Source organism: Taeniopygia guttata, chromosome 13 (genome assembly GCF_048771995.1).
Source record: "Taeniopygia guttata chromosome 13, bTaeGut7.mat, whole genome shotgun sequence".
Taxonomy (NCBI): Eukaryota; Metazoa; Chordata; class Aves; order Passeriformes; family Estrildidae; genus Taeniopygia; species Taeniopygia guttata.
The window spans coordinates 12,796,266-12,819,165 of record NC_133038.1 but is presented as its reverse complement, the minus strand read 5'-3'; the positions used below and the strand labels follow the sequence as shown (position 1 = coordinate 12,819,165).

At 37.2% G+C, this 22,900-nt stretch overlaps 1 long non-coding RNA gene across 1 annotated transcript in view; it reads right to left on the bottom strand.

Moving 5' to 3' along the window:
* Positions 1-439: 439 nt before the first annotated feature.
* Positions 440-22,900, bottom strand: part of LOC140685020 (uncharacterized) — a 542,812-nt gene continuing 520,351 nt past the window's right edge. The window contains exon 4 of the long non-coding RNA XR_012058144.1: positions 440-893. This is a non-coding gene — a long non-coding RNA (uncharacterized lncRNA). The remainder of the gene's footprint in view (positions 894-22,900) is intronic.

Below are 22,900 nucleotides of genomic sequence, written 5' to 3'. Positions count from 1 at the left end.
ACTAAGGGTCAAAAAGCTGCTTCTAGATGATTGGAGAACTACTTTTTAAAGCTTACCTGAAAGTAGGTATTTAAAGCCAAATGAATCTTAACTCAACACTCCCAGAATATTCTGCAATATAACTGTTTCTTCCATCTGTTGTGGGAATTCAGAGGGGCTGCATCTGCTCTACTTTGTTCAAAGCACTTCATTTGGAACAGAAATGAGCAGCACTCCTCCAGTCTGTGTGCTGACTTCAGAGCAATTAGGCAGCACCTAATGGGAGGTGCAAGAGGTAGGGATTTGCCTGGCAGCCTGGATGTCCACTCTCAGTCCTGTTACTGGGAAATACTCTTAATGAGTGACATTTACAAACAAGAAGCCATCCTTGGCTGGCAAGGATGTCTTTTGTGCCAGAACATTCATAGTCTCATTCAATAAATTTAAATTGAAAGTGCCCTTAGATTGCATTCTTTTATTTTTTTTTAATTAGGTTTCACCCAATAGTGTGTAAAAAATCAATAGTGCTACATCTTTATACTTGTTGATCCCCTTATAAAACCATGTGTCAGACTGTTATTACTGAGTGCAAGTGCCTCCTTCTGCAAAGACTGAACCTCATAATCCATTTTGCATCTAAACCAATCTCCATACAGAGAAAAAAAAAAAAATCCCCAACAAAATACACCAGGAATCCTCATGTCTGTATGGGCACTGAGTGCACCCCTGAGGCTTTATGCTGAGCAGATGAAGTAACTTTTGTGGAACTGTTGAGACCATCAAACCAAGGAAGTATAACCATTCCAAACATGTTTTCCTTCCGTGCTCTGGATTGAAAAGTAAATGTCTTACTACTTACCAGTGTCTCCATCTGCTCTTTTCAAGACTGTTGACTATTCACTTATTCAGTAATCCTAAAAAGAAGAAAACAGGAATGCTTATTTTCAGTGCCACCATCAGATGTAAGGTAATGGATCCAAATTTCAGCATTTTCCACAAGCATTTAAATATGACATGTTGAAAAAAAAAATGAACAATACTCTACAACTTGATAAAAGTTTTCTCAAAATCAAAATCATTGCAATGGAGCTGAATATTTCTATGTGAGACAACATCTGTTTCTGCCATCCTCTTCGTTGTCTCTTCAGTCCCTAAGCATGGATTGACCTGGATGCCTTTTCCTATGGTGCCCATGCAGGGATACTTCACAAATTACAAACATTCACAGCTTCTTATTTCCAAAGCTCACAATAATGGAAATAAGAGTTCTGGGAATTCAAAAATCAAAAGATCATGACTGCATGGAGACAAAATACTCTTATCCTGCTTTCCTCTGGTGTTTTCTTCACCAGTATAGAAGATGCAGCTCCTGCCCATATCAAAGAGTCTTTGACAGTTACAGCCAAAAAAAAGTTAATTTTAAGAAAACAAAAATCATCTCTGAATGCATCCTACAATGAAAAATACTTATTTCCGCAACTTTCTAAAACAGTCCAAAACACTTTGTTTGCACCAAAATCTAAAATATATAAAGATATTGTCTCATATATTTATTTTGCAAGTCATACATTTAAAAAATATTTTCTTTCATCATAAAACTTCGTTGCAGATTTAAAGCCTAGGTTCATTAACAGAAGCATCATAAGGAGTTTAATCTAGCTTTGACTTAGCCTGTGCTGAGTGCTGTCTCTTCTAGCTTTCATGAGAGAACATTTTGGGTGAATTGTGGGTGATCTCAGTGATCCCCACAAAAGGAAAGCTGTCAAGAACTTCCCTCAGTACAACAAGGAGTTGACAAAGCTACTTTTACTTCCTACAAAAATGTAAAATAGCAATAACAAAGACCAGCACTTAAAGAGTAACATGAATTTATACACACTACTATGTTCAGAGGCAACTAAGAGTTTCATTTACAGCAGCTTGTTACCAAAGTAGTGCCAGCAGTGTTTATTAATTAAAGGTGTTTTTTCATCCTTAGCTCCTTTGTGAAGAAAGTGAGAATTAGTCTACTGTTTCTGGGGAATTACAGTTTTCTAATCATTTAAAAAATGAGGGTGACTAGTTCTGCCACCTATTTGCCCTGCAAACATTCTGCCTCTTATACATGCCAGAATTATGACAGCTCTGTTTCACACTGCCTATACATTATTTTAAATATTGCTGCTGTACAGAATCTAAATGATTTTGTCCATCAACCAAAATCTGTGCTGGTTTTCTTTTAAAAAAGCTCTGCTCTTGGCTTTCAGAAGAACATGTTGTTTCATTCCCCTAAAGAAGCTCAGAACATCAAGGAAAATAACATCAAGTGATAGTGGGTTCAAACATATTTCTAATCTTTACAACCCTTCAGTACTTACATTAAAAAAAGTGAGGCATAATTTATTTCTGATGAAGCAGAGTTGCTCAGCTCTCTGCTAATAGGATCCTCAGGGCAAAAGGGGTAGGGAAAGCACTGATAAAAGCAGAGAGCTTCATTTTACTGGGATTTTTTTTTCTAGTCTGGAAACAATAAATTAATAATAGTGTTTACTCTGATTATCGTTGATTTAGGATAAATTGTTCTCATTTAGCAAATGGGGAAATGAAATTCAGTGCCCAAGGGACAGAGAATGGAAATCTATGCCAAAGGCTACAATTGAAGACACATTTAGAGACCCATTCTGAGTCCCTGGATTAATTCCAATCATTGCTGATAATAGGGAGGCTGATATTCTAGTACCGTTTACCAGTTTAATGATGCAAGTTGCCCCTCCTTTCTCCTCCTCTCCCTTTTCTTCCCCTTCTGCTCCTCTCATAAAACTTATTTGCTTTTTGATTAATCCTTGAAAGGCCACTAGCCTTCAGGCTTTTGGAAAAGCCAGGACAATTTTTCTCAGAGGTACACACCTACGTTTTAATATTTTTAATTAATCCAAAATTATTCTTCTGCCAACCAACCCTTATTCAATGCAGGAATTGAGCAGGAAAATGTCAGAATTCTGTATGTTACACTGTACTGCTAAAAAAGATGTACTTCTTAGGAAAAGCATCATGAAAGCAATAGAAACACCATTATCCATCCAAAAAGACAGCTTGGACAAAGCGAACTGTTAAAGGTATTGTAATTTCCTTAAAGTGCTGTGGTATTATCATACTTCCCATCCTTGAAAACAAGGAAAGAGGATACGTAATCCAGTACTGGAGGTGATGACAGACAGCAAAACTTCAGACTAGTGTTGCATTTCCTCCTATGGAAAGTATCCCCATTTATTACCACTCATTAAAATTTAACTTTATAGAGCATCTTTAAAAGGTCACTTTTAAAATAGGAGTATTATAGATGATATTACTGACTAGTTAGAACTTTGAGAACACAAATCCTCAGTCTTGTTGTTTTCAATTATTAAAGATAAGGCATAAATATGATTAATTCAGCACTTTTTAATAAAAAGTAGTTTATTGTTTTGCTATGTATCTAACCCAGTCATTTGCATCGAGTTCTCCTAATAAATACCTTTGTCTTGAAAATGGCATTGTATTACTACACTGATGTATTCATTACCTCATATTGCTTTTACCATATACTAAAATTGCATTTTCCTTAATGTTTTAGTCACTTATTCACAGCTGCTGCTTTTAGCATTTACACACCATGTATGGAAGCAAGAATATCTGCAAATATCAAACCAAAGACTAATTTTAGGAAATTTATGCTACTCTGCATACCTAGAGTAGCACCCAAAGTATTCAGTTGGCCTATCCCAATAGCATACTCATTATTTTCATCTTAATATTCAGAGCAATGTGATGCTGCTTAGAAATCCATTCCAACAAATTTTGATGCCAAAATGGGCTTAGCACAAGTGCAGGCTACCACTACTTCCTTCACAGGCTGTCAGTAGAACTTAGAGATACAGCTGATCCATTTCTTTCAAGGAAAACTGAATTAAAAGTGCATAGATGGTCAGTTTTAACCCTTCAAACCACGAGTTTAAACCTGAAACTCAATTTCTCTACTACTAGTTTAAAGACACATTTGCAATCTCTTCTGTCAGCTTCTCCTTGTTGGCACAAGGACTGTGCTGACTTTGAATGTTATCGATGACTTTTAGTCCCCTTAATTAGGGGTTCCACATGATCCAATAATGGCAAAGCTCGATGTACTTTTTAATGACTCTGTTTGTACTCATAGCACTGCTCTTTTGAAGGATTTTTGTCTTCAAAATTGGGTGTAACAGAATTATGCAGGTACTGGCTGGCACCTCACCCAAATCAGTGCTTGTAACTGTGATGCTGGATTGGAGAGTGGCAGTCAGGAAACACCTGGTTTTCACAAAGGGAAAAAGGAAAAAAGCCAGAGCAAGCAAGACATACCAGTGTCGAAGCCCAGCCCCAAAAATCTGTAGAACCTAACCTATGCCTGCTATTTCTTGTCCCCTTAGTTGCACAGACTGCCACAGGAACATTCTTTTAAATATTTAAAGATAATTTTCTTAAAATTTCTGGATGAATTTGCAAATATACAAATAAAAGTTTACTCTTTGGAGACTTGCTGGCATGAGATCTCACCAGGTAGATTGAAGATTGCTTTCTAAAACTGAGTAAATGCCTTAAGATGTGACTTCATCTCTTTCTTAGCCTCACCATAACTTACATTTCAGGAGGAAACAGTAACATTACACAGATTAAAAGAAAAATAAATAAAACTGCAAAGAGACAAGCCCTACTATCAAATTAAGACTTGTTTCTAGGATATTTAAGTCAGACATTTACAAGCAAATAAATAATGAATCAACACCATACATGGAAACTAAAGAATATAAGGATTGCAGGGTATAAATTTCATCTTCTCTTTACTATTATGAATACATTTAAAGAACACTGTTTAAACACATCTTCAAGCAGAGAGATGTGCAACACATGCGTGTTCCCAACTACTAGTCTCAGAAAGACCTGCTCTCCTCCATCCATCCTTTATTTTGAGCTTTCCCAAAGCTTTAGACATATCTGCATCATTCATTGTCGAGCTTTGGGAAGGACCTCAGAGTTTCAAGCCTTGTACAGCTCTAGATGCAGTAGAAATCGAGGATTCAGCTATCCAAGACCTCTTGGAATATCAAGCCAATAGTTCCCTTCCACACAAGCTGAGTTAGAGCCCACACAAAGTGTTTTAACAGTCAACTCTTCCTTTTAATGCAGAACCAGAGAAGATTCAAGCCTAGTTAGCAGGGCACGTCATGCCTTGACTGAATGGTTTGTTTGGACTGATCAGATTCAAACTCCAGATGTCAAACTGCACTCAGAGAATGAACTAATAGATGATAGTGAACACCTTAAATCCTTGGTTAGAAAGGTTTTTCCAGACTGCTAGATATAATGCAAGATTCAGTAAGATGTGTGATTTCACTTCTGCTCCTTGGACTGTTTCTATATTTGATACTGCAATTACAATGGACTTGTTCTGAAGGGAATGCTTGAATCAGGCATATCAAATATAGCCACCTGCTACTATTAAATAGCATTTGTAGTTTGCCCACTGTGATATCATCTTGTAAGTAAAGTTCAAAACCTATGAGAAAACCTGCTCTAATAAGAAATCCATTTCAACAGAAACACCAGGTTACATTAAAAAAAAGGATTTGTTTCCTAATACCTTTTTAAGTAGCTTTGGCTAAACTGCAGGGAAACATCCACTTACCTTTAGATAGCCAATTGCACCAGAAAAAGAGTAAACTTTAAAAATCACAAACATTTTCCAGTATACTTGATTGAATTTTGTCATTCTGGTAACAAGCAACAACCTTTTTGTAATCCGTCACCAAAATTATAAATGAACCCTAAAATTTATAGAAGAAACAGATGTAAACCTTAATGCTAGAAACAAGTGAGCATCAACACTTTCCCTGAAGCATTCTGATTTTTAGTCTGTCATTCTAAACAAAAATCAGGAGGAGTGTAACTCAGAGGATCAGATGTTTTTGGATTTGCTCCAGAGTGAGATCTTTATCTGCACAGTGCCATGAGCATATTCACACAGCAGTATGATCAATGTATTTGACTCTAAACCCATGGCCTCTATAATGCCTCCAAAGTTCTTTAATGGCACTTGCTTTCTGCTGGTAATAATTCCTTGACAGGATCAGCTTCATGTTAAGATGTGCAAAGCTTCAAAAGGCTCTGAAAAAACAATTTCCACAATAGCCTCCCTACTCAAGAAGGAAGCAGCAAAGCTGCCTGCAAACTGATATTCTTGGAGTTTTTGTTCACATTGTTTTCTTATGACCTTACCTATTATTTTTGTAAAATCTTTTACATATGTCTTTTAAAAGGATTTTTAAACCAGGGCAGCTGGTTATGGGGAGCACAGGAATAGGAAGCAATAACACATCAGGAAGGAAAATGTCCTTTCAAATGCAGTTTGCAAACTGAACCTTGTTTGCTATATACTCCCTATTTTTTAAATAATGCACAAATCATCTCCAGTACCATGGAAATAATCAACAGAGAATCAAAACCTGGAGCTTCTACTAGAGCACAAATCAAAAGCTGTTGGAATCCAACAGCTGGAGCCTGTCTCATTATTTCACTGCACTTTGATGTGCTTTTCAGCCAAGTATCTTAGAGATTTACTTACAGATATGTCTATCTACAATTTCTACATTGCTTACACATTATAGTTTCCAACAGAGATAAATACACTAAGTTCCCATTAAAAAAAAAAAAATTAAGTTTTCTATTAAGCTCAAAATCCTGTAAATAGAGGAATTGAAAATCAGCTGCATCTAATAAAAGAATCAAGTTTGTTATTGACTTTGAGCTGGTAGTTTCCATTAGATTATCCATCATACTTTTATTATGTGATCAACTGCCTAATTAATTTCATACTCATGCATTTAGGCAGAAAGCTGTATGTTTCAATGGGCTTTGCTATAATCCTGCACCTGCGGCCTCAGAGATTTAGACAGCTCTCTATCATGAGTTTATACTGTGCCTATAATCATGTCAGCTGGAGTATGGTTCCAACCATCCAGGCTGTTGAAATATAACAGTATTTAATTTCTGAGGCCCTAAAAAATTTGCATCTGTGGTTATGTATCTTTGGACGTTAATCAGATGAAAGTCACAGAGAGATATTAAGAGAGTTAGATACAATATTTTGCTCAGACAGTTTTAGTGGATGTATCAGACACTGTTTTGATTTTCCTTGCTTATCTAGTAATATGAACAGATGCAATCTATGCTATTGTATAATGAATGTTGATTGCCAACAGTATTTGATTTTGCAACCATTCTGTAGTGATAATTAAAGATAACTTGATATCTTACACAGTGATAGTTAAAGATTGCTTTGTATGCATTATTGCATAAATAAATGACATAGAGAGAATGAACAACTCTCTGCAACTTTTTTTATCTGGATTACATTTCAGGGCAAAAAAAAGTCACAAGTCTTAATAACACAGTAGTCTTAATCACATTTGTCTTACTTACCCTTTATTTTCTTCTAGTTTATGGAATTTACACTAAGCAAAGTTTTAGTAATTTAGGATGCATTAGGTGTATCTTCCCCAAAAAGGACAAGAAATGCAGTCTGATGGAGGCCATGCTATCACCCACTGATCACACCAGGCCAGCTGGATCACTGGGATTACAATGAACTTCTGAGAGGGCCCACATGTAGTCGAGATTTAGATGTTTATTGCACCATTTGGAAACCTCAGGAAGCAAACATTTAAAGGTGCTGTTTTCCACTAATAACGTTCACCAAAATTCAGATATTCATACCATTATAGTTTTGACCAAAGCTACATGGACTTGATGTTCAAACTAAATAACACCAAAATGTGATAATATAAGAGCCAAGTTGGAGTTGTCCTTTTCACATCAGTAGTGCAAGGAAAGCACGGATAGGCCCAGCCAAAGAGACTAGCAATTGTATTTTATTTATTTTCAGATTAGGCATAATGACTCTATGGCTCTCCTGGGTAGTGGATGAAATCTGCCCCAGGCCTGCAACCACTGCTTTGCTGGTTGCACTCCATCCAGCATGCTCACTGGTTAGAGTGTGTGAGAGATGCCACAGAAATGCATCTTTATTCAGTCAGGCATGCACAGCACTGGCACTGCATCCTCTGCACTCCCTGCATGCCCAGGAAGGCAGAGAAGCAGAAACACCCTCCTTTGTACTGCCCTTTGTACAACCAAGCCCTTTGCTGACTATTTTGAGCTTGTACAGCCTATTTCAGTAGCAGACACAGCCTCAGTCCCATGGACAACAACATTATGCCTCCAAGCCTGCAAATTGAGATGCTAGTTTGGGTAAGTTTGTCTTGGAGCAACGCAAGTCTGTTTGTGAAAGCAGTGTTTGGCTGCCATGGGTGCTATATCCAGCACTAAGCATCTCCAATGTCTATACTACATGATGATTTTTATCTCTGGAGTTTTATGTTTTGTTTTTAATCATACTTCAACAGAGAAGACAGCAAGCTCCTTAGTTCACTGGTCAATACAGTTAGCAGGTGAAGTCCTTACAAATGACAGATGCGCTTTCACTGCAGCAGTTGTTCCCGGCTTAGAAAGGATGTGTCAGGTGTTGAAACTTGCCAATTAAATGATCCTCATTCTTGATGTGAGCTGTAGTTGTTGAGTACCTTGTGAGCTGAAATCTCCCTCCTCTCCTGCTCAGACTAACACCTATACATTCCCTTCTGGATCACTGATAATTTGAAGCTGATAATTATTTCTGGTTTTTGCTAAGAAACTGAAGGATACCTGTGCCTCTGATGTATTTCCAGTGTCTCTTTGTGTATGTCAGAAAGCTATCGGTTCCCTGCGATCTAAGAAAGTATTTCTGCTGACATTTTTCTTATGACTTTTCATGCCAATTTATGAAGTCACCTGTTGAGGAATTTTTATGATACCACCTACTTCCCATAGAGGCTACCACCTAAGCCTTGATTAGTTCACAGGAGATCAAACTCCCTAACAAGTTACTGTCAGTTGCAGTTTTTAAGATTAGAACTAGGTCAGGTTTATTACCTACATCAATTCTTTCATGTAGCACAGCTAAGACAAAAAAAAAAGATTTTAGAACAAAAAAAAAAAAAATAGGAAAACAGGACTGTAAGTCTAACTTACAGATATAAAAATGCTTCTCATCTCAAAAGTGAAATGCCACAATTGATTTTTAAATTGCCAAACCCCCAAGGCTGAAGCCATATAGTCTCCAGCTTTGACTAAGAGACCTTACAATAGTACAGGAGGTTTTGTTACACACATAGCATACGAGCAGAATCATTTGTAATATGGGATCCCTAAGATATTCATTCAGCAAAGGCTTTGGAAATGATTTTTGTTCTGATGAGGACAGAAATAGATTTACACAATATTGATCTTCTCCACATCTTGGGATTGCTCTGTGTAGTTTTGGAAGAGCTACAGTAGAATAGAAGCAATAGGCAAAGCTTAATAAAAAGCTGGTTTGTATCATATTTAATTACATTTTCTGTCTCTTTACACCTCATGATAACCCATCTCTCTATGGAATCCCAGACACCTTTCTACAACTAACATCCATTTAGTGTTAAATCTTTATTGTGATGTTATGGTGTTTCAGGTTCTGATTCAAGAAAAGCAATCAAACTGTGAGGGATCACAGTAACTGTTTAAAAATAAACCTGTTTGTGATTAAGTTCCAATGGTTTTTGTGGTTTTTTTATTTGTACTGACCAGCCAGCCTACGTTTGACCACTATGTCCATGGCTAGGCATAGAAGCAATCAAACACAGATAAACATAATTACTTTTTCTTTCTTTGTTTGTTTTAAATTTTGTTTCTTTTCATGGGAGTATCAGTGGTGCTCAGGTTTTTAGGCCATCAGCTACTGAAGTGCTTAAGAGAGCAGCTGACAGCAGATAGATTAAACCCGCTTTTCCAAAAGCACTGACAAAATTATGGTTACAGCATTCGTGATTGTAAGGGAGAATTCTAATGAACCAAACAGATACTACAATGCAAAGTCTAAAGGAGTCAATAAGGGAGGTTAGAGCTCTTAGGCAACTAGAAATTCCTATTGTGGTGGTGTAACAATCATTATTAATTCCCTTGCTTGAGCCCACTGAGTTTGGGGATAAGCCATGGAACTGGATACAGATGGCTTTAAGATATACTTTGCAAGAACAGGCATCCCAGGAGACAACATGACTTAAACACATTTTAGGGTCATGTCTCCTCTCCTGTACACTCCTTATTACTGCCAGTACTAATTAATTTACAAGATCAGACAAACATTGCCAGCAAGTGTGTGACAAGCAGCCTAAATGGGAAGCTTTTCTAACAGGAATGAAACACACTGGAAGTGGGATGAGATGCAGACAAAATAGCATTATACTGATTTTGCCATCTATATAATGTCAAGTAAAAGAGCTATAAAAAGAAAGGAAGAGCTTTGTGGGTTTAGAAGGTTCAGCTCAAAAACAGAATGCCCCTGCAAAGCCAGTTTACAACACTGAAGGACTAAAGATATCCATCAGTGTCCAATTCCAAACATGCCAACAAAACCAGGCAAATACACCTAGGGAAAAATTCTTCCCACAGGTCCCTTTCTTCAGCAGCTCCAGGCTCCCTACTGATCACCATTTCCTCTTCTTGTGCAACAGAGCAACACAAAAAGGAGCAAAGCTCACCAGTAGCTTTACTTAGCAACATTTGATAACAGAACCTGACATTTTTCCCTTCTGAAATCTATTCTTAAATAAGCTACCTGATTATTTTTCAAACCTTGCTAGCTTTTTCATAAGTTGTTCACTTCAAGAGGGTGGGTAACACATCTGACCTTCCAGTGAAACCTCTCTGAGGTGATACATGGTGCCCCCAACCACAATTAGGCAATAGCTACCTTATCAAAGATTGAATGCTCTCTTCTTGTTTTATGGAAAAAAAACAAAACAAAAAAAAAAAAAAACAAACAAAAAAAACCCACCAAAAACTAAAACATAAAACAAAATGCAGAAATGCAAAATATTGAAGACATCAGCTGGTGTGATGAGGCTGTCAGGTACCTTCACTGAGGAGGGCATCCCACACTTGAGCATCTCAATGGAATAAGGAAGTGGGGTGCTCTAACCCACAAAGGACAGCGTCAGATCACCTTAGGGAGCTCTCCCAACACTCCCATTCCCATGGCTGATGAGGACTGTAGCTCACCAGAGTGAGGTTTTGGGATTACCTATCTGAGGACAGGAAGCACTGGGGCCTAAGCAGTTCATCCTGGACATTTGTGACAGAAACCAGACCTAGTTGAAAGATAGTGTGATGATAAATGGCTGGTAAAAAAAAAAAAAAAAAAAAAAACCAATCAAAAAAACCCCAACAATCCCAGGTAGACAGGAGATCACCTACTTCTAATCACAGCACCTCAAGCAGAAGAAAAGCTCTAACTCCTTTTGTGTTAAGATACGTTAGTTCCCCTTTACCAAATGAAGCCAAATTTTTTGCCTAGGAAAAAAATAAAAATCAATCAATACTCTTAGACATGACAGGTCTAACGACAAGAGCAGAAAGCAGATATTTAAATAATAAAACCAATCTCCCCCAAAGGAGAACTTACTAAAAAAAGTAAATAAACATGACTATCCTACTTCTATTCCAAAGGAAAAAAAGAACTATAAAAACCTTTTAAAAGTCCAAAGAAGTTTCTGAACCTACAGATCCTTTGCCCCCGGAATCCTTGCTTGTGTGATGTGTCTCTACTATACTTTATATACACTGCATCTGTATTCAGAGGGCTGTATTGTTGCACACACATTGTTCCCAAACCTCTCCAGCTCCTATTTTTCACTGAAACATTGGGATCCAGCCTTGCATGAGCCTGCAGCACTCCAGATGGGTCACAGAACCTTGCCAGCAGCTCTGCTCAACGTGGCAAGATAATTTTACAGTCTTCTGTTTAAACATTGTGCAGTGAATATGATTTCTGATTCAAAATAATAATGACATATGGCACAGCTTTAATAGCACTGCCATTTTGGATGGAATGGAAGGGTTTTTTTTTTCTTTTTAATTTGCTTTATTAAAACACAATATCTGCATTAGTTACTGAGAACAGACAGCCAAGAGTAACGAGGATGACCTATTCAACATGGAAATTTTGTGCAATGGCCTTCTGTGCAAGTTGGCTAAATGATGTAACAGGCACAAGAGTTCAAAGGTCTGATGAAATGACAAAACAATAACAACTCAGTATCTCTTTAAATTTAAGAAGCGTGGTCCCATGGGTTGCCTGACTCCCTTCCTTTCTCTCTCTTTCTCTCTTTTTTCCTTTACTTCTTTTTTTTTTCTATCAGAATACCTGATTGGGAATTAATCCTTGACAACCTTTGAAACCATTAAAATATTGAAGTTAATTTTCCTCCATTCTCCAAAACGTAGCTGTACTTTGGGCAGGTATCATGCATTTGATTTGTATTCCCTTTACACAAACTCAATTATTGCACAAGTCCTTTTATCATTTAAAGAAGGGAAGAAATTCAAGAGCTTGAAAGAGCTGTAACACAGCAGATCAACATGCTGGCAGTGAGTGACAGTTTAAGACCCTCAATCCCACAGCTGAAATATGAAAATTATTTTTCAAATAGCATAACTGCATAACACAGAAACATCACTTCATTCCTACTCTGACAAGGACTGCCTTCTTCAGTTGTACAACTTTGAACTTCACTCACACACTTTAAATTAGCTCAAGTTTCTTCTACTCCTACCATTAACCTCCTAGCATTCAAATTCTTTGCCTTTTCTTTCCAAGTCTTCCAAAACAGATATTGTTCTAATGCAGCTTTACCTAAAAATACAGACCAAACACCCTGAAATAGTAGGTAAAGTAATCAGGAGGTTAACTAAAAGTTAATTTAATAAAACCCAGAAAAAAACATTGGAAGACTGATTGTTAGTGTTTAGGGGGGAAAAAAAATCAAAAGTATTTTATGTAAGTTTGCCCTGTTTTGTTTGCCTGAATATTTGCATAATTCCTCTATGTCCCAGCTACAGGCCCTCAACCAGCCACCGTATATCTGGGTGCAATTGAACAATGGAATCATATCCCATTAATATGTTTACAAAATTACCAACACCCAGCAATGTAGTTACAGCTGCATTAGTGCATTTCCTTACAAATACATGGTATTTTAATCAAAAAACAAGGGATAAATGTAAGTGGTTTAAAGGCTCCTTCAACGGAATTTGTTACTGCTATATGGGAACTAATGGAAGTAGTAGTCTTTTTTTTTTAAATATTGACATTTAAAAGAAAAATAAAATCCTGTAGTTTAGATTATATGAGCATTAGGAAAAGCAAAGAGATGTTTTCTTTAAACAGAAATCAAAAAATACAGTTCATATTGCTGTCCCTCTCTTTCATTATGAGGAAGACTCCTCACCATTTTCAGTCTGCCTTAAGCCAGTCTTTGAATCCAAAACGCAGGAAAGAAAAAGGAAAAAGTGTTCTGCAATTCTCTCAGTGACTCTGAGCTCCACACTTCAATAAGCCTTGCTCAGGTGTGGATGAATGAGAGCCTCAGACAGAACACCAGAGATTCAGAGCTCTACCAATTTCAAGCCCACTCCATCACCTTCCCCGTTAGAAGCAGAACATGGAGAAAAGAAATGAGACAAAGCCCCCCCATAGTTTGCAGCCTGCATGAACCTGTCTCACCTGAAAGCCTTCCTCCCCCAATAAAAGACTTCTTGGGTTTAAACTTCCTACTGGATCTGTACATCTGACCTCCACACCTCCCCAAAAACATCTCTCCAATATTCTAGTTATCTTTTAAAATCTGTGAGCTCTCTCCTATCTTGATTCTTTCTCTCTCTCCAGCTCTGAATGGTTGTAGAAAAGCAGCTTCTCATAAATCCTCTGCTTTCTTTCCTGTCCAGTACTGCATCAGTAATCTTTTACAAAGCAGCTTATGGAACAGCATCCACAAACTGTGGAGCAATTTTCAATTCCTGCACAGTGCTATGAACGATCTTAAAAATAAGAAGAGATGGTGACCTATGAAGTAGAAATCTTTTGAAAATTGTGTTTTCCTGTTTTGCTTCCCTGCAACTTTACACTTGAATAGATTAGTTATTTAGCTGCATAAGTATAGTGTAAATCTGAATATTTTGAAATCTTGTTCTTGAGAAATGGTTTAATATATATTCTGGAAAATAGATATCTCTCTTGTGACTTGCTGGTGCAGAGTGCTGTCCACTGAGCAATGTTTATAAAAAGGGAAATCCTTGGAAACGGTTTTGCTTTGTTTCCAGCCTGTAGCATGCCTTGCTTCTCAATTCTTCAGAGGGATGAGATACAGCTGTAGTCTGGTGTTATTCTCCAAAAGCATTAAAGCATAAAATTACCATTTATTGCAATGTGTAAGACAAATTAAATAAGAGACAAAATGTATCTAATCTAAGTAAAACTTATTTTTACTTCTAATATAACTTTATTTCTTTAAAGAGACTATATTCAGGTTGGTGATGACTTAGGGAAAGAATAAAACAGAACACCTAGGATAGTTTGCATCTACTTCTAACAGTTATCAATCAGAAAAATGATAATATATGCTTTTCAAATATAATGTGAAATTACTGGAATCATTCCAACATAGAGATGAAATCTTAAAATGTATATTCATAATGGAGAAATTAATTAATTAACTTTACTACTGGATCAGAAGTAGTCTTTTGCTCTGTTTAAAGGTAGAATGGGACAATACACAAAAAAAACAAAGGAGGGAAAGTCTGGCACTCCCCATCCCTTCATCTGGCACAGAAGCTGTATCTATAATGCAAAGACAAAATCAGAAGGAAGGAATAAACTACACTAGTCACTGGTAATGCACAGTGATGAATGGAGACCGAAAGACAACTATTTATTTACTGTACATTTGAAAATGCACAACAGCAAGATTATAGAGACAGGGACCTCCATTTTCCCCAGGAAATAACCTAATCTTAATTTTAAAAATCCATTTTTTGTTCCCTTTTTGTGTAAAACTCAAATTCCATTGTTTGTCCACATAACTTCTGGAAAGCAAACCTAATGTTCTACTTGCCCTTGAACATCTCTCTTTCCCATATTGAGAAGCATTTAAGGAATGTGCTTCAGCTCTCCTTATAATGACCTGAAGGACAATTTAAATGCCACTAGGTCCAGGCACTGTCACCTGCACTCCGTGGTTCTGACACTCTCCCACCAGGGAAGCAAAGGAGACAGTTTAAAGACATAAACTCTAAAAGGCAGTATCAAAAGGAGTTTTAAGGTGTTCTTGCAATCTTAATCTGGTAATATTGGAAAAATAAATTAGATATAACCTGACATCCACTTCATTCTTTGAAAGAGGATAAGAGCAAAAATATTGAAGAACTACTTTGTAATGCACAGCTGTAAGAAACAATCCTCAGGATATCTGATACTGGAATAGTGGGGATATGTATTTTCCTTTAAATTTGTATTTTTTAATATACCCTATCTTCCCACAGCATTCAATACAAGCACATCTCCAAACAAAAATAACTCTTTAGAGAATGACATTGATAATTAGTTCATCAGCAAGGACTGAACAAATCAGCCTGAGAAAAAAACATTTGAACAACCTGCTTTCTTCCCTCTTGGTGCAAAATAAAGGTGGAATCAATAAGGGTGGCACAAAATGCACTGCTCACATGAAACCGCTGGTATAGAAAGACAGAAATATTCCTAATAAATGAGCAGGTCATGCAAGAACCCCAAAGCCTAAAAAGCAGGTCTGCCTGTGCTTTTCCATCTATATTCCCCATTCCAATTACCCCTCATTCCTCTTCTCTTAACTTGCCCCTCTTCCCTCAACACACCCCTCATTCAATATCCAGCTCCTCTCCTTGTCTGCCTTTGAATTAAACTGTTCCACCAGTTTTCTATTCTGCTGCAAGTCCAGGTGGACAAAATAACAACTGAAGGAGACATTTTTTCATTAGCTCAAGTGCTCATCAAACAGAAGCCTTGAACAGCCAAGGGGAACAAACACAGTCCCAACTGTGTTAAGGTTTAATTTACAAACCCAAAGCAGCAAACAACATGCACACAATCCCCAGCTTAACCAGTAAATTTAGGCTCCCTCAAATCAAGATTCCTGTTTAAATTGTGTCTTCCAGATAATTTGGAAGCTCCAAGGCCCACGATCACACTGAATACAGTTGCAAATCATATTAAGTGGTTAGGGTTTTTTCTGTATAACCAGAGGAAAAGCAACATGTGATCATTGTCGCTGGTGCAATATGCCTGCATTAGTAAAACAGCAGGACTCACATGGTTTGCACACAAGCAGTAGGACAAACAGATTCCATAAACATTTCTAATCACATAATAGAGTAGCTGCTACGTATACTCACTCCGACTGTTCCACTTCTTAAGTAACTAACAATTTTGTGTCAAATGCAAAATGGAGATCATCCACTCCAAACAAATTCTTACTTATTTTTCCAAGAGCATGGCCCCCAATGTGAAATTTATTCATGTAAGCAGAAAGCTTCAGGAAAATCTGCAATGTCCTTATTCTAGATTCCAAAAGCATGAATTAAATCACCTAATCTGACATTTTTACCTATCAGATAAAGAATGAGAACATTAAAATCCTTATGTGGTTTATTATGTGCTGAAAGGTTAGCAACAATTTTTGGCATGCATCACTTATTAATTTCAGAAAGTCTGAAGGACTTTACTGCACGTTTGCAGTACTTAACACACTTCAGTTCTGGCAAGTGGAGAGCAGCTGGACATAAAAACCATGTTTCCCTCACAGCCACTGCAAGACAATTTTATTTCTACTGAACAGTGGGAAGAGGATGAAAATTGCACAGAATCTATGCCAGGCACAAGCATATTCAGCCTGCAGCAGACACTGTCATACCAAATCCCCTTGGAAAAGAAACCTCCTTACAAGAAACTGGATATTAATTAGTTTAAACAATGATATATTCTGTGGCTAAGTTTTATATTTCAAAGGGTGTAGCAACTGCCTGGAGGCCACCACAGTAATAGGCATCCACTGGACAACACCTGGTTCAGCTAACATACAGGAGTTAATTTTCCTATGACTTTTAAAAGTACTTCATTTTCAGTTGCTTCATTTCAGTCCGAGTCCTGTCTGAATACACAGGCAGAAATTCCATAAAAGCTCTGATAGAGTTTTTCAGGTTATTTTACCTTTTGTTACTGTTTGATTCTAATACTCTCTACTACAGTCACAACCAGGTATCTCACTAAATTTTACCTTTCAGCACAGCACAAAACTCACTGATATCAGTGTTCATTTTGCTACTGCATGAGTGAGAAACTTATATCTACTTCTGTAAACAAAAATTTTGCAACCAAAGCTCTTGAGTTATGCACTGTTACATTAAGATTTACTTAATGAAACACTATGAATCATTCATTCCTTTTGTGATTGAATATCTAACACTGCAGTACAAGTTATGCAACTAAGAGACCAGGGATCAGTGTAACTAATTATAAATTTAAGCACTTGCATTACGGACCAGCAGCACTGAAATGAACAGAACTCGAATAGAAACCTCCACAGGCACAAAATTAATCTACCAGTTACCCTGTTTCTATGAGAAGAATGACAATCCACAGGTTGACACCTGTAAAATGCTACCAAGTTCTGAATTCAGTTGCTTTTTCAACACAGATTTCTCACACAAATTGGACAAATCATAAATCATAATTCTAATTTCAGAGGATTTGCTTTCTGAAAAACATGAAGGCATATCACAACCATGTCTGAGGCAAAATCCAAATGCACACAAATTAGTTTTATGCTCAAAATGCAGGCTTCTAATCTTTATTTGTACTGCCCATGGTGATTATGAATGAGAATCTCTTTGGTTTCAGCCAGCAGACTGCACAGCACAGAGGACTCTGGCAACTGTCCAGTACTCCACTAGAGTCAAGTAAGACTTTACATGGAACAACGTCCCTTAAGAGTAACTTAAGAAAGATGTCACTACTCATTATAGCACTTGCTAAGAAGAAAAGTTAAAATAGATCAAAATCTCTAGTGTACCTCTTGTTCTCTTGGAACAGCAGCTATGCTTTTAATACATAACCATTTTCCATTACTGCATTTCCACTGTATTAACCCATAATTAAATACCAACACATATGTGCACGTAGGCATCAAAAAATTCCTCAAATTATCATGCAGCACATTTATTGAACTAAGTTAAATACCTCATATCTGTGTATTCACCAGAAAAGCATTTAAAAATATAAGCCTGAGGATAAATGGGAGAAAAAACCCAAAGTAAATTAAGAGATACATAATATGTATATATGATATATGATATATTGGATATACAATCTGTGATTTCAGCAAGCATCCAACTGCAATGCTAAATCTCAATTAGTTTTGTGCAATGGATAACAGTAAAGAGCAAGATAATGGCCTGAAGCAATTTTTATACTTTACAGATAAGACTGATACTATGTCAGGGCCTAGACTGTCAAATGTCACCTGCACATGGTGTTTGACAAAGAGTTCTGTCACGTACAAACCCTACACAATACATTAAAAATGATGTCTTTCAATCTAGGAATGATATCAGAAAGGAGCAAAATTTCTGCACAGTAACTCTTGTTTTTCTTTCTGATCACATTCCACTGATACATCCCGTCACCTCACCCAAGCAATTGGTGCCTTCACTGTGACTCAAGTGGGTTGGTTTTAACAGAGCTGTTTAGAGACCTGCTCCTCTGCTCCCAGAGTGTGTCACTGCACTGACTTTCCATTTTAATGCATCCCACCTATGGGTGTCAAGGCATTCATTTTAGAACAGAACAAACCAGACTATTTTAGTTGGTGCAATGATCATCTCCAGCTGCCTGAGCTGCTCAGGGCTGACCCAGCTAAGGGTATTGCCCAAATATCTCTTCAACAATGGCAGGCCTGATTCTCTGAGCTGTTGAGATCCCTCTGCAAGGCAATTCCTCCCTCAAGAGTCAACAGCACCTCATTGTTTGCTATCACAAAGTTGCTAAGGGTGTAGTCAACTCCTTCATGCCAGCACTGATCAATGTCCTGAAGAACACTGCCCTAGAACTGAGCCCTGGGAACAGTCCTGGTCTGGAGGCAGAGATATCCACTGCAGCTCCTCACTCAGCTCATCCCACATTCAGGCAACTTGCTCAGAAGGAAGCTTTGAAGGGCAGTACCACAAGCATTACTCAAATCCTGAGAAATTACATGCACCACCTTCCCTTCATCCAGTAGGCAGGTGACCTTAGCATTGAAGAACATCAAATTAATTAAACAGGACTTTCCTTTTGTGAACCCCTGTTAACTCTGCCCACTCTTAAAATGCCTTTCAACAGTCCCCAGTATAACCTTCCCCATAATTTGTCCAGGATCTGAAGTTAGACTAACAGGTCTGTAGTCCCCTGGGATCTTCCCTCACACCCCTTTTGTAAATTTGGATAACATTGGCAAGCTTTATTGCAAATTGAGATGATATTGGCTAGCTAGCTTTTATGAAACTCTAACAATATCTGTGTACCAGTGTACCACATAGGATTTAAATATAAATAAATACAGTTTGGAGCATGGGATGCTACACCTTATATAATGTATACAGTATCATGCATAAAAACTTATTTGCTATTTAAAAAAAATAGTTGCAGAAACAAAGAAAATAATCTGCTTGTCTTTTATTAGAAGTGATCATTCCTCTTCCCTAACAATTTTTTTCTAAGTTTTCAGTCCTTGGTCCTCACTGAAAGGTTGTGTATTAGCCAGACCAATGGGCAGACAGGTAGGCAGATAAACACCTACTCGAGGCAACAAATCAGATCAATGGCCATGTATTTATACAAAGCATGGGACTAAAGAAAGAAAATTAAGCCTGCATCTGATAGTTCTGTTATTTCATATTGCCATTCTCCATTAACATTCATTCAGAAGACAAATGTTTTTTTTTCATGGCAAATGGTATGGGGGTAGAGGGAAGAGTGCATTTTACTCAGAAAACACCACAGCTTTTTCAAGTGTCAAGACACTTGCCATTCTTTTGCTTTACCTAAACTATTAAAACTCACTCATTATCAAGACCTACAAAATTGCAAAATACACTTTAACATTTCAGAAGACCCAGCACTTCCCCAAACTCTCCATTTTCTCTCCTGTATCAGCAGTTTCACTGCCATGTCTGAGTGCTTGCTGACATGCCACCAGGCATCTCTTCCTGTTGACGATTCTGACCTTTATTAATTCAAATCTGTGCAATCTTCACCACTGATCTGTCAAAACTGACACCTTGTCACACTAAGATTTTGCAGGGAGCATTCTGAAATAGTTCACAGGGCATTACATTGAATCTACCTGATAGCCAGAGAGGAAATTTAGCTATTTCTTTTATATTTCTCTGGCAGGATGGCCATATATGTTGCAATTAATTTGCAAAAGAGCTCAATACTCCAAAAGACTACAACCAATCCTAATAAGTGACCCACTGAATTACATTAATTTGTTTTTATAAAATAGTTTTCAATAGCAGGGTTTTTTTTCTGCTCAGAATGTATCCCTAATGATAAACAAATCTTAACATCTTGAAGTTGAACCAGGTACAGTTTGAGGCCCTTATTCATGGGTTCAGTGTATAAATAAACTTCCCAGTAAATAAAACAGCAGGCAAACAGTATAGCCTTTTTAGCATCATGATTTGGAAAAGAACCAAGATTTGGAGAAACCACTCCCTAAAATATTCCACCAGCTGAGCTATTTTACAAGCAACAGTGACAATAATAAGTTGTGGCTGCATTAAGCAACTGCAAGACTGACATTTCATCAGGTCTTTGCACTAAGTCCCAAAACACAGCAAACTGCTGCCATAAATATTCTTGCCTAGTTATAACATAGGGGTGGTATTTTTTTTTTATAACCACCTAAAGCCAACTGAACACAAAAGGGTAATATTGAGCATGAACTAAACAAGAAATGCTTTAAGCAATATTATTTACAGTATTTAAGTATCTTAGAAGTTATTACACTTACGTTTTAAGTCCTGTATGGTGTGGAATAACCTTGGAAGGATGAATCTGTATGAATACCTTGGTTATAGTGATAACTAAGGCAGACTGACTTTTTATCTGCTGTAACTACACTGAAACCAAGTGAAGGAGGAACTAAACTTACTTGAGCTGAGGCTGTGTCAGAACCTGCAGTGCTTTATTGACAAGACAATTCCCTACCTGCAACATCACAGCTGTACACAGTAATTCTTCTCATTATGGGTGTACTCCCACTAATAAGAACATTTTGGGGAGTCACATAGTGGCTGCAGAAATGTGCAGGTTGGACTTTCTTCAATTACCTAGAACTTCTCCTCAGCATCCTATAGTCTTTAACGTCCTCTTGAGGAAAACATAGCTTTTATTATATGATGCATTCAGAAATAACTCTTTTGTGCCAATACACAAGGATTTCTGAAGTGCCAAGTGCAACTGGGAAACTAATGCTGCTGGATGCTTATATTTGTTCAGAGGACATCCTCTCAGTTTTATTCCTCACAGAAATTGTATGGCTAGTGTTTTCTTATGGGCATTCTCTAAAACCACCATTTTGTTTAAAACAAGGTTTTTATTTCCTGCTTCTAAAGAGATTAGGGTGAAAGAAAGCAAAGACAAGTCAGAATTACAGACCAATTACAGACCACTCAGCTGTGCCTCAGCCCTGGGCAAACTGATAGAACAAATACATTAAAGTGCCTATAAGCACTTACAGATTAACCATGAGATGAATAGCCACCAACACAATTTTCTTGAGAACAAATCAGTTGTTTGACAGCTCAGTCTAACTTCCTTTAACACAAACCTGGTAGCTAAAAGGAAATCAGGAAATTTCACATCTTGACTTTAGTCAACCTCTCAACAATACCAGATGGTCTTGCACCAGCTGAACAGACAGGTTTTGTGAAAACCCTGTAAGAGTGGTGAAAAGCCCACTGGACAACCATTAGGTACATTTCTGCATGTCCTAGTAATTATGGCTTGTCTTCAGTTGCAGCAAGAAGATTCCAGTTAAAATGCTATTAGGAGGTTTCAAACCCAAGGGACAACAAAACAAGACTAAATTGCATTACAAAGTCAGGGTAAAATGCCACTAACAACAGATGTGAAGGACAGAATATTTGTTTTTCAGCATTTCTGACTTGATTTCTAGAATAGTGAATTAAAAAGGAGTAGTGAATTCACATTCTAAAAGACACATTTAGATTATTTACTCCTAGTCCAAATTCTTCACTAACTTCTCAAGCCTTTTCTAGATCTGTAAGAGAACTCTGGTAGAAGTTTGGAAAAAAATAAAGTGAGATGCAAATTAAATCCTGTAAATTACAGGACCATTTTGAAGTTATTGCAAATTTGATGATATAATGAAAATCCACTTAAAGCACCAATTTTCTAAAATCACAATTCCCAATGAGACTGAAGAGTGTTTTCCACTTGCAAGGTATTTTAATAACTAAGGTAACCTCCAAATTAAACACCATAGTTTATCCTAAATGCCAATAAATACAGTAATCTTAGGAAACATGACAACATGCTGTGAACATTTGCCATTAATTGATATAACTCTTAATTCTGTTACCCAAGTAAAAGCCAATCTTAAGAGTGCCAGTTAATTATCAAATTTTCTCGAACTGTGGTTCTAGCACTTGATACTAGCAGGACCAGATTGATAGCATTACACTACACAGCATGAGAATCTGTAAATAAGCTGATTTATCCCTAACAGCAGCACTTGGACTATACAGGAAGCAGAAAATTCTCTTTCATAAATCTTAAAAATATGGAAAAATACACTATAAATAACCAAAAACCTAGACAAGAATAAACTAAACTTTGCTGTTAGAGCCATTGGGTAAATAG